General features: G+C 52.1%; 1 pseudogene; it reads right to left on the bottom strand.

Moving 5' to 3' along the window:
- Positions 1 to 676: 676 nt before the first annotated feature.
- On the bottom strand, positions 677 to 3,630 carry LOC119384849 (P2X purinoceptor 7-like; annotated as a pseudogene).
- Positions 3,631 to 7,203: the final 3,573 nt, after the last annotated feature.

Genomic DNA, 7,203 nt, shown 5'->3' with positions numbered 1-7,203 from the left:
TTTCCCTTTTGTCCTTGTATTTTATTGACCTCCGACGGTCTTCAGTGCTGTGGCTATTTAGATTACAGAAGCAACGACGTTTGTGACCAAGCTTGAAATGCGGAAGTCTTGCTCGTGTAGTCTGATCTGTCAGTCCATTTCCTGCGAGCTTTTGTCTTCACTATCTTCAAAACTTCGTAGTGATTTTCTGCACCTCACTTGTTCTTGCAAACATTTTATCAACCCTTTTAGTGCCTCTGCACTGTACTGCTGCTGGCTTCTCCTGTCGACGTTCCTGTTCTCTCTCTCGTACCTTGCATTGTAACCTTCAAAGTCTGGGGCTTGCAAAACGATGACAGTCAAGCCCAAGACATGCTACTGTTTCTGCGGGAGTCTGCACATGAGGTGGGCATTCACCATGTTATGTCAGTTCCTTCCCTAAACTCAACTGCCTCCTAACCAAATAGCCATAGCTAATGTATCATAAAATTATTGATTCATTCTAAGCAACACAAGCTGGACAAATCGTGACATTTAAGACCATAGCACACATGCAGGTCCCATGGGACTTCACTGCAAAAGTGCCAATGAATGAATAGCCAACTTACGCTATAACACACATGAAGACCCACTGGACTTCACTGAAAAGGCACCAATTAAAGATTCAAGTTACAGCTGATACCATTGCTGAGCAGAGTATACCTGTAGAAACGTTGCGAGTGCCATTTTTAACGGCCACAACCATCCCGAGGAGTGATATCATCACACGAAAGCTTTCACTTGCTAAATGGCACACACAGGAATGGTGACACGCACAATGTCTTCTGGGGCAAATTTGGTGAGGAAGACCAGAGTTGCACAGCTGGTCCTCATGCCGAGCAGAGCATGCCTGTAGACTGCAGAAACGTTGCAAATGCCGTTTTTGACTGCCACAGACGTTCCAAGGAGTGATATCACACGAAAGCTTTCACTTGCTAAACGACGCACACACGCACGATGTGGCACTGAGTGTGCTGTTTGCACAGCCTGCTCATTCATTTGCACTCTTCTAGTATTCTGGATACTTGAATCCTGTTGGGGTCTCTGTGGGGAATGTGCCCCGAATTTTGGCCACAACGCATGAGGGTAGAACGAAGCGGTGACCTCTACCAAGGCGACCCCACAGCCAGCGGACGAACTGCCTGTAGGCAGTGTAGCGGTATCTCCTGTAGTAATAAAGAGTGGAAACCCACATTGAGAAGTCAAATCTTTTGAAAAAGAACACAAGCCGCAGTTATATAATACAATTCATGCTTGCATGTACAACAGTTTATGGAGCTGTGCTGACCAATACAACCTAAATCCTTGCTCTTGAAAATTGCAGCTAAGGCGACGCATGTACCGCACTAGTTCAGCCAATAAAATGCATCAGATGCACGGCAGCAGATTAGCTTATTTTTGTAATAATGGTGCATCCGTACAGCAATAAGGGTTTTTTTTTAATTATTAAAAGAAATCCGTAGTGCCATATTGTCAAGTAAAAATAATTTACTTGTGGATGTCTTCGTCCATGCAGTCCCTGCGCGCCCGCAGTTCGAAGTACGCAACACGGAGCACAGCTATGTTGAGACACAAGAGGTGGAACTCCGGGTGCTCCGTGATGCATCCTTCAGGCTGCGCAGCAGCGACAGCTCTCCCATCTCTCGACAGCAAAGGCATTCCTCCTCGCTGAAGTTGTCCAGCACCACGCAATGTCCGCAGTCGCACCTGAAACAGCACCAAACAAGCGCTCAAAAATTTCACCTTGGGCTGCATTAATAAAATCTAGGATGAACGGAAAAAGTTCTATACATAGCTGCCAGAGGTGCCTCTCTGCGTAAGGTATTGTTCGTTGGGAGATGCGCGTGACAGGGTAACAAGGATCTTTCGGTCGAGGTGTAGCCCGATCAAGATCGAATTCTTTGATCAAAATTTGATTCCTTGAGGCATAGCTTCCTTGCGGCGTCAATCATAACAAATAAGTTCTATCCTGGTCCGGTTCCGTTGCGATGTCTTTTGACGTACAGCACAGGTGTAGCCATAGGTCGGCAAACTCACTCATGAGTCGACTCACTCAGACTCAGATCGAGCCATGAGTCTGAGTGAGTCCGGGGGAGTAATATTTTGGTGAGCTTGAGTCCGAGTGAGTCCGGATCAGAAAAATTTTAGTGAGTCTGAGTCCGTGTGAGTCCGGTAGAAGGAAGTTTTGGTGAGTCTGAGTGAGCCCTAAGCGCAAAATATATTTCCTGAGTGAGTCTGAGTGAGCTCCACACTTCTTTGCCGACGTATGGTTCTATCTACACAACTTCAGCATTACTATCAGCCTTATGTCGGCTCACATTTATACTCTCACCGACTCAAACATACTTCAAAGCACTAGCATTCGTACGCCAGCTCAATATTTATTAATCAGAGGCGTGAGTTACGTAGAAGAGAGGGGGGGGGGGGCAGGTTGACCTCCCCCCGCAAACTCTATCACAGGAAGTTCTTGATAAAAATATCTCGTGAGTTACCACTTTCAATAAAAATGTCCTTACTGGATTACAACCACTGATAACTCGTATTTGAAGGTTCGAGATCAAAAGGAGCCAAGTAGAGCACCAAATATGCGAGATATGAGTGCTAAATAGCATTGACACCAGGGTCAAAAAAGTCCACTACACGCTAACGGACTCATGAGTCGACTCACTCACTCACTCACTCAGACTCAGATATAGCCGTGAGTCTGAGTGAGTCGGAGTGAGTAATATTTTGGTGCGTTTGAGTCCGGCTAAGAAAAATTTCAGTGAGTCTGAGTCCGAGTGAGTCCAGTTGAGGAAAATTTTAGTAAGCCTGAGTCTGAGTGAGCTCTAAGGGCAAAATATATTTCATGAGTGAGCCTGAGTGAGCTCCACATTTTTTGCCGACCTATGGGTGTAGCACGGCGCGCTTTTGACAGTTATCGAGTCCAATCGCGATCGATTTTTTTAATCGCGACTGGCCTATTTGTGCAAACCGCAGAATGCGGTCGGCTGCGGTCGATAAGTTCGATCCCTATCGGGGCTCGAATGCGATCGAAAAGTGCACCATGTGACGAAACATTCTGCGGGAATGGCACATCCGTAACCACGACGGCGTAGACACCGTTGCGGACTGGGCTCAATGACATCGCCTTCGTACTACATAAATAAGAAGCCGCCGGAGAGATTGCACAGCGCACGCGGGACGAAATTTTGGCCCCTAGAGGTAAACCCTCGCTTCGTCGCGTTGACACACCAACTTCCGAGGCACCTAGCTGAAACACCATTTCTTTTTCCTGAGTGGAAGAAATGCGTAGGCAGTAAAACGCTTTAGCACTTACCAGTCAGTACGGATGAGTCGCGAATGAAACTCTTCACCGACGTCTTCGCTTGGCTGACTGGCCGCCTCGCCTTCCGTCGACAACGAGGCTTCGCTCTCCGACGGTGCGGCCAGCGGCCCGCTGTCGTACGCAGGAACGCCTGCCGCGCGAGCTCGAAGGAGCATATCGCGCTCCACTTGGCTTAGGTCGCTGAAATGTAAACCCGCTTCCCTTGCGAGGTCTTCATTGCAAGGTTCAGCGGGTTCAACGTCTGCGCCGACATCCATCGCAGCCATGATCACGGAAAACACGGAAGCGGTTATGAAGCAGCGGAAGCGGCCGCCTACGCATGCGGTGACGTTTCATGGCGCCCCTCTGATTCGCTGAGAGCAATGCGGACAGTGACGACACAGCTCCAGCGCCAAATTTCAGGCGAGTGAAATTGAGGAAGAGATATTTGGTCTTTGATTAAGAATTTCTCCACTAATAAGTCATCTTTTTGCAACCGAACAAAAACCTACACGCATTCTCGAATGCCCATCTTTCGTCCCGTATCAACTTCGTGTTGCTCTTTAGTGTCCCTTTAAGCTCGTGACGGGACACGGCCGCTTCCCCCAATACTTCTACAGGTTCGGCCTGATGCGCTACCCTCGCTGCCCTTGTGGAGCATGCAGCGTGGATATGTCGCACGTACTCCACGCCTGCGCTATTACAACACTTTACACCTCCCGCATCAGGCCGCAAGACGCCTACTGCGCTGGGCGCTATGCAGAGATTCTCTAAAGCCCGCAAATCCGCGCCTTGCTCATCCGCGCGGTACGCGCGTTACGTGAGGAGATTCCCCACGTCTCATTATGAAATAGCTGCGCAAGATTCAATTAACCGCGTTCCGCTTGTGCAAAACGACAACCTCACAAACACACCAACAAGCATCAGGGGGCCTTTGCAGTATCGAGGCACACACAGTGGCCATCACGGCGGGGCTCTCGGGCCTCTGTGTGACTCGTTCTGCAAGCCCCTCACCGCCACTCTCTCTTGGCGGCCAGTGGTGCCGGCCGGGTGTTGGCGCAGCAAGTGGCTGCCATCGTGTTCATCGTAATCATCGACGAGAGCTTTCGACGAGATACAGGAGAAGCAAAGTACCAACCAATGCTTCGATGATATATCAAGCCGCTTACGCCATGGTGGCACGAAACGAAGGAGAGCGCCTCTACCGCGGACTGCGCGAAGCCGTGACTGAGCACCTTACCAACAAGGTACGCGCCCTCGTGTTGGCTACAGTAGACGAAAGCTTCTTGCAGACGTTGAATCATGCCCTGGGAAGACCACAGAAGAGCATGAGGATGATCAGCGACATCGTAAGGTACCTACGTACGTGCCTCATTCCAACATCGACAGCGTAAGCAAAGCGGGTGTCACCACAGGAAAACAAAAAAGGCAGATTAGCCAATACCAGCAGGCTAGTGCCAGCAGGCCAGTGCCAGAAGGCCAGCGCCAGCAGGCCGGTGCCAGCAGGCCGGTGTCAGCAGGCCGGTGCCAGCAGGCCGGTGCCAGTAGGCTGGTGCCAGCAGGCCGTTGCCAGCAGGCCGGTGCCAGCAGACGGACACCAACATGCCCAAATTACGTATTCCCTCAGACAACAGGATGTTTGAATTTTTAATAGGGTGCCGACGCACTGAGGGAGAAGGCTGAGTCAATGATGGTGTGTGTCAACACCCTGGCCTTTTTGCAGGGCGGACGCCTGCGCCCAGAGCAAAAGGTCAAAATATACCGCAGCGTCATCCTCCCGGCGATTACGTACGCTTCGCCGATATGGTGGGACGAGAACTGCCCCGACTGTAGGCTGAAGGCCCGGGTGATCGGGAGCAGCGGCCAGGTGCATGCCAGGACTTCGGGAACAGAGGAAAAACCGCGAGTTCTGTGACATCGCCTTCCGGGAACTTGACGGTTCTGAGATCTGGGCACATCGATTCGTGACGGCTGCCAGGTATTCGGGCTGCCACGCCCTCTTCGCTATCGCAAAGTAGGGCGTCAATCCCGAAGACAAGTGGCTTCCGCCCTGCGGCTGGTAGTTGAAGACCTGGGCAGCGATTTCATTCAGCTGCTTGTGGACATCGCCTACCACATTCCTCTGCACGACCTTGTAGGCCCGCACAACGTGGCTGATATGCTCGACCTCTCCGAGAAGCTGAAGTTAAGCCAGCTGCGCAGTCATTGTGTGGAGGTTTTGGAGCGCAACCTTCAACCGGAGAGCTGCATAGGAAGCTATCTCCTGGCCTCCAGGCGCAGCTACGACTACCTCACTACTAAAGCATTTTGCTACCTTGTCGGAACTTCGATCAGGTGTGGAAGAAAAACACCGAGTTTGAAGCTCTGACCCCGGAGGAGTTGCGCACCATCCTCGAAGACGACCGAGTGCACGCAACCGAGACAGGTGGAGGACACCTTCAACGCCCTCCTAAAGTGGATCCACGCCGACGTGGCCGAAGCTGGCAGACAGCCACTACAGGCTAGTAAAAGCACAAACAACGTTTAAAGCCACAAAATTAGCTAGAGAAACTTGCTTTTACATTACAGCGAGAGCTTGAGGTGCGCGCTTTCAGCCCGAAAACTCGTCGCGAACCTAGCGGCGGCCGTGAGCAATTCGAGCAGTACGGCGACGCGCTCGCGGCGCTCGATGGGCCACCTGTTTTATACTACCACCGTGGTTTAGGGGGAGCCGTGGCCTCCGTGACTACTTCTGGCTGCGCGCGTTGGTGAAACTGATCGCGAAGGCCATGCTTTTACAGAGCTGATGGCGCCGATGACGCGGCACGCCGAAGTTGACGTCACCGCCTTCGCTCAGCAGTTCAAGAAGCCCTGCGGCTGCAGCCGCTGTTTTTTTTGCCAAGAAATGCCATTTGCGTTCACTTCTGTGAACTCTTACATTGGTTTTCGTATTCAGCAAGGATCAAACTATGGTTACACATTCCCAAGTCATTTTTTTAAAAGTGCTTCAGCTTCCCTTTAACGCCGAGTTTCGTCTCTTCGCGTTGAGGCGTTACGTCGCCTTCGGCCAGAATGGGTAGCGCTCCCCCACAAACACGTGGTACAGCATCCCTCGTTACCAGCTATTGCACCGTTTAGACGACTGTCGCGCCGCGCAGCCTGCAACGCCTGCCGCGTGCCCGGCATACCCATCTATACAGATGGCTCGTACACCAACCTGTCCGCGGGGGCGGCCTACGTGGTTTTCGACCCCAACCAGGTATCGTTTACTTCATGCCACGTCGGCTTACGCGGCAGAAGTGGTCGCCTTTACAGAGGCGCTCAAACATGTCTCGGCAGAGCGGTACACGGGTCGCGTCGCTGTTTACACAGACTGCCTGTCGTTCCTTCAGGTGACAGCGTCCACTCAAAACGCGGAACCACACGTTATGGAGATTCGCCGGCTCCTCAACACCATCCGTCGGCGTTCTCTCATCCACCTCTACCACGTGCCTGGTCACGCTGGGGTTTATGGGAACGAGGTCGCAGACTACCTGTCCCAACGGGCGACTCGCGTCGGCCTTCTCCGCCGCATACCCTCGCCGTTCAGAGTCGTCCGGCGCCAGTTTCGCCAGGAACTGTTGGCTATGTGGAACGATCGCTGGCGAGCGGACTTTCGAAGAACAGAACTGCACCGCTGGGTACAGGACTTGCGCGACATGCCGTCGTTGTTTCCCCCGCCCCAACCCCTCATTAAGCTCGTGACGGGACACGGCCGCTTCCCCCAATACTTCTACAGGTTCGGCCTGATGCGCTACCCTCGCTGCCCTTGTGGAGCATACAGCGTGGATATGTCGCACGTACTCCACGCCTGCGTTATTACAACACTTTACACCTCCCGCATCAGGCCGCAAGACGCC

Source organism: Rhipicephalus sanguineus, chromosome 3, assembly GCF_013339695.2.
Source record: "Rhipicephalus sanguineus isolate Rsan-2018 chromosome 3, BIME_Rsan_1.4, whole genome shotgun sequence".
Taxonomy (NCBI): domain Eukaryota; kingdom Metazoa; phylum Arthropoda; class Arachnida; order Ixodida; family Ixodidae; genus Rhipicephalus; species Rhipicephalus sanguineus.
Note: the sequence above shows the minus strand (reverse complement) of the source record. Positions and strands in the feature narration are given on the sequence as shown.